This window comes from Balaenoptera borealis (assembly GCF_965194805.1).
Source record: "Balaenoptera borealis genome assembly, chromosome: 19".
NCBI lineage: Eukaryota > Metazoa > Chordata > Mammalia > Artiodactyla > Balaenopteridae > Balaenoptera > Balaenoptera borealis.
The window spans coordinates 32,959,281-32,972,430 of record NC_138878.1 but is presented as its reverse complement, the minus strand read 5'-3'; the positions used below and the strand labels follow the sequence as shown (position 1 = coordinate 32,972,430).

Below are 13,150 nucleotides of genomic sequence, written 5' to 3'. Positions count from 1 at the left end.
AGAGTATTTGCATGACTTGAAAACCCTACATCACCCAGACGCCTTTTTCTCGACCATCTTCTTGTGAGCTGTCTTGACTTTACACCTTAAGCAACACTTTTTCTTCAAAGAGAATGAACTAAATGTCTGTATACATTGAATGCTGACAAAATTATTAACCAAAGGAATTGCTTATAAAGTCTGCTGATCTGTTTTATATCCAGAGTTAAATATTTACTTAAGGACAGCTTTTAGCTCATAAACTGCTAATGTGCTAATGTTTGTTCTACTCATGTCAGGTTGGGTTTTTGTTTTTGTTTTTTTCTGAGTATTTGGCCTTTATATTTTCTGCTTGAGTATGTGCTTTATTAAGTTTAAGTTTAACCTAGTCCATAGTCTACTAGCCTGAAGGAGGTAACACTTTAGAAAGAGGCTGAACCAGAGAGATGGAGATAGTGCATCCCCTTTGATGGCTAAACCACTTGAGGTATCTCCTGGATTTACTGAGAGACATGTTAGCCATGTCAATAAGAACAGATGCTAACAGAGAAGTCAGGTGTTCTCTTATTTTGTGTATTTCAGCGAACGTGTTGATTGGTATTTGCGCATCATCTTAATTTTGCATTTTAATTTAAGTCCTTTTGGTTCCACACAGCCATGGCTTCTTTTCATTGCAGCAGCTTCTACGTGTCCTGATTACAGGGAAGGTCTCCCCTAAGGAAACAGTCTGGATGAATTTGTTAGGAGTGTTGTTTTATCTTAAAGATGCTGCGGTAACGAAAGATTATGAAGTAAAACAAGCTGGTCGTTACCCACTGGTGGGGTGGGTGGGGAGGGGAGAAGAAAGAGGCCCGGGAGAGGCATACTATAAAGCCAGTAACTTGGTGAAATTTAGTCCTTGTCTCTTATGGATTAGTCAGCCGTACTTTTTGAAGAGAATGAGATTTTTGGTTATCAGCCACTTTCTTTGAGTTTAAATTTATCTTCAGCTTTCCGCTTGGGTTCTGTGCAATTCATAGCTGTTCCCTAAATCATTTCATATTACCTTTTATATTTGGTTGCGGCTTATCACAGCATGTCTCTTTGTCCCTAAACATAATCTCTGAAATTTAAGATCCCCTCCCTCTGATTTTTACATAACTGAAACTTCCAGTCACTTTTTTTTTAAAAACTCTTTTTGAAAGTCCTGTAATCCTAAAATAATTCAAAGACTTGTTACAAGTATCAGAGTCTTCACACTGTACTCACTACTAAAAAGCACCGTCTTATCGCATGGTGTTAAAGATGAGAAGATAGGTGGCAGCCAGTGTAGCTTCTGGATATGAAATGTGAAGGACTATTGAGATAAACATTTTTTTTTTTAGTGGAATATACGTAGATACATGTATTTAGCAGTTTGATGAACCTGTGTTTGTTTTTAATAACCTTTTATTTATTTCCTTCTTTGATTAGCATTGCCTTCTGTGCTAAGAAATGCGGACTCCTGTGAGGTGCTGGAGGCTTGAATCATCTTGAAAGCTTTGCAATCTTGTCTAGTTACCACTGCAGAGGCAGTAAGGAATTTACCAGAAAAAGAGATTTGATACAAATGATTTATGAAATTTCGACATTTCCTGAGGTCATATCACTGGGCACCAGTTACCCTGAATGCTCTGAATGAGTTGCACATCTGGAAGCTTTATTTTTTTTTAAGCTAACAATGATTTCTTCAAAGATATCAATTGTTTGCCTTAAAAATTTTATAAATTGCATTTCTGCACACATCTGCCCCCAGTGCTTACCATTGGGTTTATTATTCATAATCTGCAATTCAATAAAGGCTTTGTGCTTTGATTTATCTTCATAACCTCTGGTATGAGCCTTTATGTAAGACTGGAATAGCTACTTTAAAAAGAAATTATCTTGTAATTCTAAGGACGGCCCAATTTAGACTGGTAAGAGGTTTTCGTCTATCTGTACAGATAGCATTTCTGTGGGTTTTCATTTTTTTAAATGCCAGCAGTGGAGAGGAAGATGCTTGAAGATGCTTTTTTTTTCTTCTTTTGCCCATGTCCTAGCCAAAGATAGCCTTTTGGCCTCCCCATAGCCATTGCAAGACTGTGGGGACGGACTCCCTCAAATCTGGATATTTGCAAGTACCAACCCAGTTTTACTCTTTGCTCTAATGTAAGGGGTTGTGCTTGCTGTACTAAGAAATTGAGATACCATTTGTTCAGTGGAGCAGATTACACAGACTCTTAACAATAGAGTAATGAAAATGTTAGGTTCTCCAAGGAACAGAGAGAAGCAGGGTTAATAATCAAGTGCAACTAAAGCATGTGTTCAGAATTATGCTCACCCAGGGAGAGAACTGGCAGTCCTATGGCATGGACCAGTGGTGCTTGCCTGGAACGCAACTGAGTGGTGGTGGGGAAAATCCTGAGTAGTTTGCTTCAGGATAACTACAAAGCTTGGTTCTGGGTGAAGAGTAGCTCAGCAATCTGTAGGCAACTGGCTGGTAAATCCAGACTGCCCACTCCAGTTACTGGAAATGTTCTCTTTTAAAAAGCAATAAAGTATAATCCTGTTAAATAGCATCCCAGAAATTTCTCAAAGTAAATTAGAAAATAAATTGAATATACAGGATGATTTTGTCCATACACCCAGACACAGTGAATTTACTTAATTTCTCAACAAATACGTGAATGTATGTTCCATTGTGAAGAAACGTAATTTGTAAATAGCTACATAAAAGGAGTTAGTTACCCTTCACCCTCTTAATCCCTTAATGTTAGAGCCAGCTTCTTTAATATTTTGGGATGTATACTTTAAGATTTAAAAAGAAATGCATTTTCACACATAAACATATCTGCACAAATTTAATTTCAGAGGGGTCATTTCCCCTTTTACATAAGTGGTATCATTCTATAGTATTCTGCAAATCCCCTACCATATAGAGAGATCTTTCCATGTCAGTGCACATACAGATCTACTCTGTTCCTTTTTGTATGCTGACGTTAGCTTGCAAGTAGCTTTGGTAAATTCACATGTCAGATACCCCAAGGCTCTTATAAGCTAATAAGCGCTTATGAAATGTCCAGCTTTTAAGCTCGACTTGAATAGGGGTTTTATAAAGTGTTGCTGTTTGATGGCTTTTTTCTTCTGAACTTTTACTGAGAAGAAAAAAAAAAAAGATTCCCCCAGTTTTATCTTTTAGGTGAATTTTCATGAGTTGCTTTTGGATATTTTTACTAGGATTTAAATGTTATAAATGCAACATGGTCATCTGAAACTACACCCTGCTCCTTTTTTTCTGTACTTCCACGTAAAAAATTGCCCTTGGCAAAACTGATAAAAAACATTAGTTTTATTGATCATTTTCCCCCCACCTGTCCCCTAACTTAATCTTTTAAGACTATTCAGTGACTGTAGCAGCAACAACCGCAAAATTCTCTCCAGAAATAAGTTATCTGTCTTAGAGTAGAATGAATCATACAGTGAGCCAAGAGAGGGAACTCTGGCAAGAAAAGGGATCCAGCTATTTGGGTCAAGAGTAGGCAGAAAACTGCCTTGGATTTTATTGGGAAAATCTGCTGGAAAAATTTGTTGGAGAAAGGATGAACAGTAGCTGTCGGAAATTCCAGATGGTGATCTCCCTACTCTTTAGAAGCTTTCATTTTCTAAGGAGATACTTTGCTTGAAATCACTTTCTTAGGCTGCCATTGTAGAATTTTTGCTGCAATCTGTGTTCATTAGCATTCAGTAAAGTCTGGGCTGCGATGTTCTGTATTTACCGGGTTAGCTTAGGAACGCAACAACTTTGACTTTTAAATTGGGACCATCTTTCACTTTATAGGAAAAATGCTTTATACTTCTTGCTTGTCTAAGAAAACCATTTAAAAACGCCGATGAGGCTTCCCTGGTGGCGCAGTGGTTGAGAATCCGCCTGCCAATGCAGGGGACACGGGTTCGAGCCCTGGTCTGGGAAGATCCCACATGCCGCGGAGCAACTAGGCCCGTGAGCCACAATTACTGAGCCTGCGCGTCTGGAGCCTGTGCTCCGCAACAAGAGAGGCCGCGATAGTGAGAGGCCCGCGCACCGCGATGAAGAGTGGCCCCCGCTTGCCGCAACTAGAGAAAGCCCACACACAGAAACGAAGACCCAACGCAGCCAAAAATTAATTAATTAATTAAAAAAAAAAACGCCGATGAAATAAAAATTCATATTTTATGGCAAGACAATTTAAAAATAAAAATTTTCTCTGCCTGTTTGGGCCTCCTCCCTCCCCTCTGGTGTGCATTGTGCATCTGCATTATGCATTAATGAGACCTCCCCAAGGGCAGAAATACCTGCTCAACCATAAAGATCAATTTTTCTCCTTCTGGTACCAGCCATGTAACTCCTTAGAAGATAACATTCCTTTCTCTATCCTGTAAGGGGTCATAATAACCTTGTACACGCAGACATCTTTGGTGAACTTTCTGTACAATGCCAATATATCATTTCCCTTAAAGATAGCAATTGGTGCAGAACAGACTGGTCAGATGACCTGGGGATATACTGGGCTGCACCTAATAGAAGTTCTTAAATACTTATGACCTTATTAATGTTACTAGCTATGTTACTTGTATTCTGCCTATTTTACAAGATTACTGTTTCTTGCATTGGCAATGTGTGACTAGCCTCAGATAAAATTAATGATGATTAGGCAACTTGAAACAATTGATCAAATATGTAAGATAATGATTGTAAGAGTGTAACTCTAAATGTGGGAAGAGGGAACTTTCCTGGACCATAACAGACTAGTAAGACAGGTGGTCCAGAGGCTTTTGGCTACTGTTAAGAGGGCCTAGTCCAGCAATAGCAAATTGAGTGGCCTATCAACGAAATCCTTGCCTGACCGGGGAACGAACATTCTTGGCATCATGGGACAAATTGGTGACGAAACGCCTCCCAAAACTTGGTCAAAATTAAGACCAAAAGGCAAGGGATTGTACAATGAAGAATGTTGCCCACCATCCAGTCCTTAGCCACCGCAGCTGCTGACCCCCAGTACACCCTGAAAGGAGTTCAACGTGAAGATCAGGTGAGTCACTTTGTGCTCTGAGAAGACTGAGAGACTGGCCCTCAGAGAGTTAGATATTTTCAGGAGAAAGTTTTACGAACCCAGTTTCTTGCATCTTCCCATACTTAGAAAACCATTAGCTAAGATGTTTGTTCCTTGTGGCTAGCAGCGACCGTCTACCAAGATGTGTGCTTGGTTGCACATACGCCCTTTGCCAAAATCACATCTCTACTGGACTTTGCCACTTACCTCTTCAGAACAGTTCTCAGAGCTCTCTGAGAGCCTGTCTCCTGGGTTATAATCCTGTTTGGCCCGAGTAAAATTTACCATTTCTTTCTTAGATTGACTATTAAATTTTTTCGTCAACAATCCAAATTAATATGTGAAATAATCTATTTTGGGAAATAGCATAAATTTGTGTTATACGTGTGTTTCTAAAGCGAGTAACTAACTCCAACTTGAAAACACAGGATTAAAACGTTGAAGAGAAACCCATCAGAGATAAAAATGTCAGTGTTTAATGCCAACATGAAAATGAAGGGAAAGGAGAGGGTTAAAAGTATCAAGTGGCCTAATCAAATGGTGTGTCAATCAATATTCAAAAGAGCTATTGCTCAATGTGGGTTGCAAACCACTTTTGTACTTAAATCACTCAGCAGGTATCTTTAGGAATGTGGTTTTGTGCAAGCACTCAAAATAGTTGAAAGGTGATTACATCATGCATCTTTGTTTTTTAAAATCCAATTCAGGAAAACAGTGCTTTCACGTAAGTAGGCAAGACATCTCCACAGGAAGACCCAAGTGAAGGGGAAAAGGCGACACAGAACAGCCTATGGAGATAGGGGTGCGTAAGGCACCAAGGCTGGCATGAGGGGGCCCTGCCAAGGAAGTGAAAAGCAGGTGGATAGGGACAGGTGTTATAGTTTAAAACCAATAGTTCTAAAAGTTTGTCTCCCATTCCCTCCCTCTGCTTTCTCCCTCCCCACTTTTTTGGGGGGTGGAGTGTTTACCTCCTTGTCTCTAAATAATATACCTCTAATACACTTCTTGATTTTTTGTTCTTGAAATAGTGTGTTGACTTCCCACCAACCCCAAACTTCTGTGCCCCAACCTCCCAACACAGTTATATTGAATTTTGCTTAGCAGAATATACAGTGGTTGCATTATCGTGACTGTGTAGATGCTGTTCTTATCCATTGAGCTGGATGATAATATGACTCCCTTTTCTGCACAAGTTTTTTTGTTTTTCCTGGAGTTTTTTGTTTTTAGTTTTCCACATTAATTCACCTTAAACTCTGCCAATTTTCTAAGCCTCTCTAAATGCTCAGGTGCATCAGAGGCATCTCTCCTGGAGCTTCTGGCCTGCTGTGCCTGTGCACACGTCACCCTGGTCTGTCCAACCTCCACCTGGACATTCCTATCACGTATCCTGTGTTGCAGGTCCTGCTCTCTGTATCCCCTGTTTCCCTCTTTTTGATAAACTCTCTCCTTTCCTTAGCACACATTCCAGTACCCTGGAAAAGGGTGCACAGACAGTAAACACCTGAAAATGTCTTTGTTCTTCATTTATGCTCAACTGATAGTTTGGCTGGGTATGGAATTCTAGGTTGGAAAACATATTTCCTCCAGGATTTGAAAGCATTCTTTCATCACTCCCACTGTTGTTGTGAGAAAAGCTAGTTGTAACCTTTTGTTTGTTTGTTTTCTTTTTTTTTCTCTTGAAACGTTTAAGAACTTCTCTTTGGTTCCCAGTGGTCTGAAATTTCACTACTATGGAAATTTGGTGGTTCTATTTCTGTCACTTGTACTGGGGCATTAGTTAGTACAGGCCCTTCTGATCTGACACCGCATGACCTTTAGTACTGGGAAATCTTGAATTCTTATCTTCCTTTCCTCTGTTTTCTCAGGAACTCCACAATTATTCTGATATTGTGTCTCCTGGACCGATCTCTCGTTTTCTTATCTCTTCTTCCCTATTTTCCATCTCTGACTTTTTATTCAACTTTATCTCCCAAAGCTTCTGTTGGCTTTTCATTTCTGCTATCATGTTTTCATTTGAGGATTCTTTTTTTTTTCTCAGATGTTCCTTGTCAAAAAATAGTACCCTATTCGTTTTCATGGTTACAATGTATTTTTTGAATCTCTGAAGATATTAATGATACAGTTACTGTCTGCCTGTATAGTCTCTGTGAACTTTTTTCCCCCTCTTGCTGTCTTGGACTCTGTTTTCTTGGGTTAGAGGCTTTCCTCGGATTCCTGATGTCTTCTGGTTGCCTGCACATGTGTAAGAACGGGGCATAACAAGCTCGTGGGAAGCTCTGGACTCAGTGTGGCAGCCAGCTGTGTGCTTCTCTCAGGGTGATCAGGCTTGATGGGGGTGAGGAGAGGATCTTCAGGGGTTCCCCAGAGAATCCCTCCAGCCTGGGGGTAATGGTCTGGCTGCCAACACCCTGGGACTAGCTGAGTGGAGAAGAGGGCTGGCTTGGGGCGGGGTATGTCTCAGCTTCCTGTATAAATTTGCCCTTTAAATTTCTCTTTTCCCACAGCTGGGCTTGGTGTGGTCCAATCCAGAGACTATTTTAGCTTTTCTAGAGAAAAACCCTGCAGATTTCTGCTTGCCTGGGGAGGGGTACTCAGCTGGGTGGTGGTAGTCGGGGGTGGGGGAGAGACTGGCCCTCTTAATTGCTTCTTAGGTTTTCAACCTACCTTCTTTACTTGAGCTCTACCTTGCTTCCTGAGATACCCAGCACTTCTACTTTCTGAGACTTTGGAGCTTACCCCAGTATAACTGGGATTGAGTCTTACTTCCCAACTGCCAGTGGATGATTCAGTTTCTTGTGTCTGCCAAGTCAGTACCACTGGTCCATCTGCTTTCTACCTTCCAAATTTGTGCTCTTTACTTGTCCTCTCATTCTCTTCATTTTTATGGGCCTTAAAAAAATCCTTTCATTGTTGTTTTAGTAGGTGTAAGGAGGCAGCAGGAGTAGATAGCGGGTTTAGTCCACCATCTTTTCTGACCATTGTTCCCCCCCAATTTTATTGAGATACAACTGACCTACAGCACTGTATAAGTTTAAGGTGTACAGCCTAATGATTTAATCTGGTGAGTTTTCTAACGTAAAATTGGGTTGCCAAGGAGAAGGGTGTAGAAAGAATATATCCCAAGCCTTGAGAGTCAATTCTCTCAGGGAGTGGCATGAAGGAGAGGATAGATTTCCAATCCTTCATATCTTTGGATTGTTTCATTTTTCTACTGTGACGTACATATCCCCTTTCTAATTAAAAATCGATAGCTGCATGGCCCATCCACAGGTACTCAAAGAACACCTGTCCATGACAAGTGCTACTCGGGGGAGTGAGGGGGCAAGAAGAAAGCTCCTTCTTCCTTAGCGGTAAGTGACAAGGACCATCTGGCTGGGAAGACTAACGCGGGTCCACGTGGTGATGAGTGAAGAAGTTGTACCAGGACCGCAATGACAAGCACCAACTTGGCATGCTGTCCTGCTTGGCCTGATAAAGAGAAGGGTTGAGTTTGCTGAGATAAGCAAATCATAGCTTCCATTGTAGTGATTTATTTTAGGTTTTTGAATCTTCTCCCTACCCAAGAGAATCAAGGCCCCTGAACTGTTGCCTACCACAGAAATTCATTCAGGCAACAAATGCTGATGGTTTTCTGGCGGCAGATGCTGGCCCTCCACGGGGGACTCTGTCCCTGGCGCAGTTAATGAGGGAATCTTCAGACAAACGTGCTCTGGAGGTTTTCAACACAGTGGATAATTAAAATCACAAACATACTCGATGTGGACATTTGGAGACCCCTCACCTGGAGAGAGACGTTCAGCTTTTAACTGCAGCCCTTTAGTGTGGATTTGATTTCCTATGCAGACTTGTACACTCCAAAATTACTAAAGTATCTTCTTTTATAAGGTTTGTTTTCATACACAAAGATCTGATTCTATTGGTTGACTGTTGTTGTTACTGCTGTTTTAGTATGGTGTGAGGTGCTTTCTAATAGTTTTGCCTCAGTGGTAGCCAATTCAACACTATGGATTGAAGGAGCTATTCCTTCCCTTTCTGATTTCAAGTGCCATCCTCGTCATGAACTAAACTCACTATGGGCTTTTTTTTTTTTTTAAATTATTTATTTATTTATTATTTTTGGCTGTGTTGGGTCTTCATTTCTGTGCGAGGGCTTTCTCTAATTGCGGCAAGTGGGGGCCACTCTTCATCGCGGTGCGCGGGACTCTTACTATCGCGGCCTCTCTTGTTGCGGAGCACAGGCTCCAGACGCGCAGGCTCAGTAATTGTGGCTCACGGGCCTAGTTGCTCCGCGGCATGTGGGATCTTCCCAGACCAGGGCTCGAACCCGTGTCCCCTGCATTGGCAGGCAGATTCTCAACCACTGCGCCACCAGGGAAGCCCCACTATGGGCTTTTTAATAATGCATATTCGCAGACCTACCCCAGGATCAGAATCTCTGGGAATAGGATCCAACCATATTTGGAGACCAGTGCCTTAGAGCCTTGCTACACAGGCTGGCCTGAGGACCAACAGCATTGGCGTCACCTGGGAGCTGGGTAGAAGGTAAAACTCCTGGTGGCCATGCCAGACCTGCTGCATCAGGTATTCGAAGTGGGGCCCGTCAGGGTGTGTTTTCACCAGGCCTCTGGGCGATTCTCATGCTGGCTATAGTTTGAGAATCACTGACTGAGGACTGAGTATGCAAGGAGGTGACTGCCACTGAGGTGACCACAGCACTGATGGGGTGATGGAGCTATTCTGGCAGTTCATGGCGAGTACTTTTGCAAGCATCATGTTTAACTCACTTTCTCTGGCTCTGCTTTCCTGTTCGCTGTCAAGAGAGTTGGTCACAGAGCTGCATAAAGATGACACACACAACAGGGTGGGAAATCATAGCGTTGCTCCCCGCCCCCCACACATCACGAAGGGCATAAGGCTTCTAGCGCCCCGCATGGAGAGGCCAATGGAGGGAGATAGCTGAGAGCAAGCCCCAACTGGGCCATCCCATGCCCAGGGCTCCACCTCACTCTCCAGGGCTGACCTCACGCAGCAGAACACACTGCTGCGGGGCTGAGACACTCACTGTTCTTGAGGCCTTGGGGCAAACAGGTGGGTTCCCTGACTTCCTGGGTGGTTGAGGGTGAAGGGCTGCAGGAGGTAGGCAGGCACAGCTCCCAAGTCAGCTCTGCTGAGCATTAGGTGTGCCCACCATCTTGCGCACTGCAGGGCTTCCCATTTCCTGCGGAGGGAAGTCCCAGCAGCTGGGAAGACCTTCCCCTGTGAGCCCTCGGGAAGCAGCAGTGACCGCACCAGGGCTCCAGCCTAGAGGGCCAAGGGCCACTGTCTGGACACCCAGAGGCTGTGGGAGCCCAAGGAGGTGCCTGACCAGTCTCCAGGGAACCAGGGAGGGCTTGCTGCTGAGGACAGACGTTTCAGCTGGGATCGTCCCTCCTGCCATCTGGAATGGAAATCAGATGTTCACCTTCCAGCGTCCCATCATCTGATTCCTCATAATAGTTCCAAAGTAGGTGGCCTCTGGGCTGGGTTCTAGGCCCACTGCAGGGTCAAGGCTGTGACACATCCAGGGTCTCTTCCCCCTGGAGTAAGCTCTGGTACCTGGCTCCAGGATTCCACCACAGGGTCCCAAGTAGACCAGAGTTCATCAACCTGCTTCTCATAGGATCACCTGGGGGCTCGTTAAACTGCAGATTCCCAGGAATCTTTCCTGTGGGGCTCTGGCCTCTGAGGTTGGACCGGAGAAATGGGTATAACAGATGCTCACGTGATTCCTCTCAGCAAAGTGGGAGCCTCGGGATTCCACGGTGGGCATAAGGGTGCTTTGGACAAGTGGGAAGGGAGAATCTCATGCAGGACTATGAGTTAAACGCCTCCTGGTCTTGATTACCCCTTCAGTCAGCCTCCTTTGTCCCTCCCAGTGGTGACTCAGAGGAGGGCTTTCTTGTTCTCCCAGCCTGGGTTCCTCGGAAACAGGACAAGATTTTTTTGCTGCCAGCTCTGGGGCCTCAGCCGGGTTGTAGGCAGCGGTGAGTGGGGTCACGACGAGGTTACGGCACCTACTTTCTGAGGACAACTACTTTCTGAAGCGGTCTTGGTCTTCCTGGTGCCAGAGAAGAAGGTCAATAAAGGGCTGACTCTCGCGGGTGCTGCGGCAGCTCCCGCCTCGGACCCCTAGGGAGTTTAAGGCCTGAGTGAGACAGTAGGTTTCGACTAGTTTCCCTCATCGTGGCAGGAGGGCACTAGACCACAGTCCATGGGTCCTTCTAGAAACGGCGTTACTGGTGGGGGTGGGATGGGAATCTGGGGCAGAAACAGCTGAAAGAATTTGCTAGAAAGTGTTTTCCTCTGGGGGTGGGGCCGCACCTGGCGCGTCCAAACACGTGCGTGGCTTTGAGGAAGAGAATGTGTTTTGAAAAGGTTTTGTTTCCTGCTCACGTTCCGAGGGTGCCTGGCCGCTCGCTCCCACACCCGCGTGGGAAGGCGGGCGGCGGCTGTGGGATGCTTGTGCGTTTTCAGCGTTTCTGGTGAAAACCGAGCAGGGTGGCGGCACGCGGCGCCCGAATGGGGGTCGGGGCGTCGGGGCCTCCCTCCCTCCCGGCCGCGGGGCCCGGGGCCCGGAGCTCCGGGCTGGGTCGGGCGGCCAGCGGGGGGCGCCTGCGGCCGCTCCGCCGCCCCCGCCCGCACAGCCCGATCCCGCCCGCGGCGGCGCGCCCACTCGGGCGGCGGCGGCGGCGGTGACGGCGGCGGCGACGGCCGGCGCAGGAGCGGGGCGGCGGCGGCGGCGGCGGCGGCGGCGGCGGCAGGTGAGCGCGGTCCGGACGGCCCTGGCGGGGAAAGGCGCGGCGGGCGGGCCGGGCCGAGGGGGCGCGCTCCGCGGCTCGGGGCCTGGGGACGCGCCCGCCGGCCGGGTCCTTGGACCCCCGCGTGGCAGGGCGGCGGCGTGGGGGGCGTCTGCGGCTTCCTCGTTGTTCGCCCGCCGGGCAGCACCCGGGCGGAGGGGTGGGTGTGGGCGGGGGCGGCAGCAGCCGGGCCCCTCGCTCGGCCTGCCTTCCCGGGCCTCGGGAGCCGGGGAGAGGCGCGGGGCCGGCCGTCTCCCCCCTTCCCCCGCCCCGCGGGGCCGCCCCCGCCCCGTTCCCCGGTCTTGCTCTTTCTCTGGCCCAAGCTTGGGGTGGGTCTTCTCAGATGCCCCCTCGCTCAGGCACTGCGGGGAGACGTGTCCCACATAGGACCTCAGCGCAGGAACTGGGGCCCAACCCCACTTTCCAGATGACAAGACTGAGACCTTACTGAGGGACATGGCTCTGCGTCCCCCCTGGGTCTGGCACGCTCCGACCACTCTGTTGGAACGCCCATTGGCTTATGATGGTAAAAAGAGGGGCTGGTTTTGTCAGGTTTCTCAGACTCAGGCAAGGCAGGGGCCCCAGGAGGGTCAACATGGTCTGTTTAAAGTAAAAAATAACTCAAAGGGAGAAGGCTCAGGTGAGGGCAAGACAACGGCTTGGGGTTGGAAGCAGTCCAGTCACAGCCACAGTGAGCAGGACACCTCACCAGTTAAAGGGGGCGGTGTGTGGATGGGAGAGCCGGTGAGGCATTTGCTCTGGCTTGCGTCCCCACTGGGACACTCCCGAAACCTACCCTTTTACGCAAACGGCATGGTAACCATCCCTGGTTGGGGGTGAGATGATGGAGCCTTTCTCAGTGTGGGCTGGAGTTGTTCTCTCTCCTGGTGTATATCTTGGGTCCCCTTCCTCAAAGGCAAAGAATTCATGTTCTTTCTGAGTCCCAGAGCCAGAGCTGGAAAATGAGAGTTTGGGCCCTTTCACTAGAAGTAGAGCCTTTAAGGTGAGGACCACAGGTGCCCTTGGTGGTTAGGCTGTGCCTGGAATGGCCAGATCTGGACTGGCCTTAGGTTCAGGGCCCTCATTGCTTGCTGAAGCCTTCTCAGACCTGGTCCAGGATGATGGTCAACGGAAGCATGAATGAATGAATGAACGAATGAATGACCAGCAGGACTGCAATGGTCTCAGGGCGTGAGGCTGAGGGGACTTGGCAGGCTGGGGCTTTGGGCTCAGAGATGAGGGCCTCTG

General features: G+C 46.8%; 1 protein-coding gene and 1 long non-coding RNA gene across 4 annotated transcripts in view; one reads left to right on the top strand and one right to left on the bottom strand.

Annotated features, from left to right (window-relative positions):
• The window catches only part of LOC309616285, a 409,627-nt gene that overhangs the window by 209,056 nt on the left and 187,421 nt on the right, over positions 1-13,150 (bottom strand). The window lies entirely within an intron of this gene.
• Positions 10,897-13,150, top strand: part of ADCY7 (adenylate cyclase 7) — a 59,389-nt gene continuing 57,135 nt past the window's right edge. The window contains exon 1 of one of the 3 annotated variants that reach the window (XM_082366619.1): positions 10,897-11,089. The gene's annotated coding sequence lies outside the window, so the exon portion shown is untranslated. Of the gene's footprint in view, positions 11,090-11,778; positions 11,867-13,150 lie in introns of those variants that run through there. The other 2 variants (XM_082366614.1, XM_082366615.1) reach the window with 2 other exon arrangements.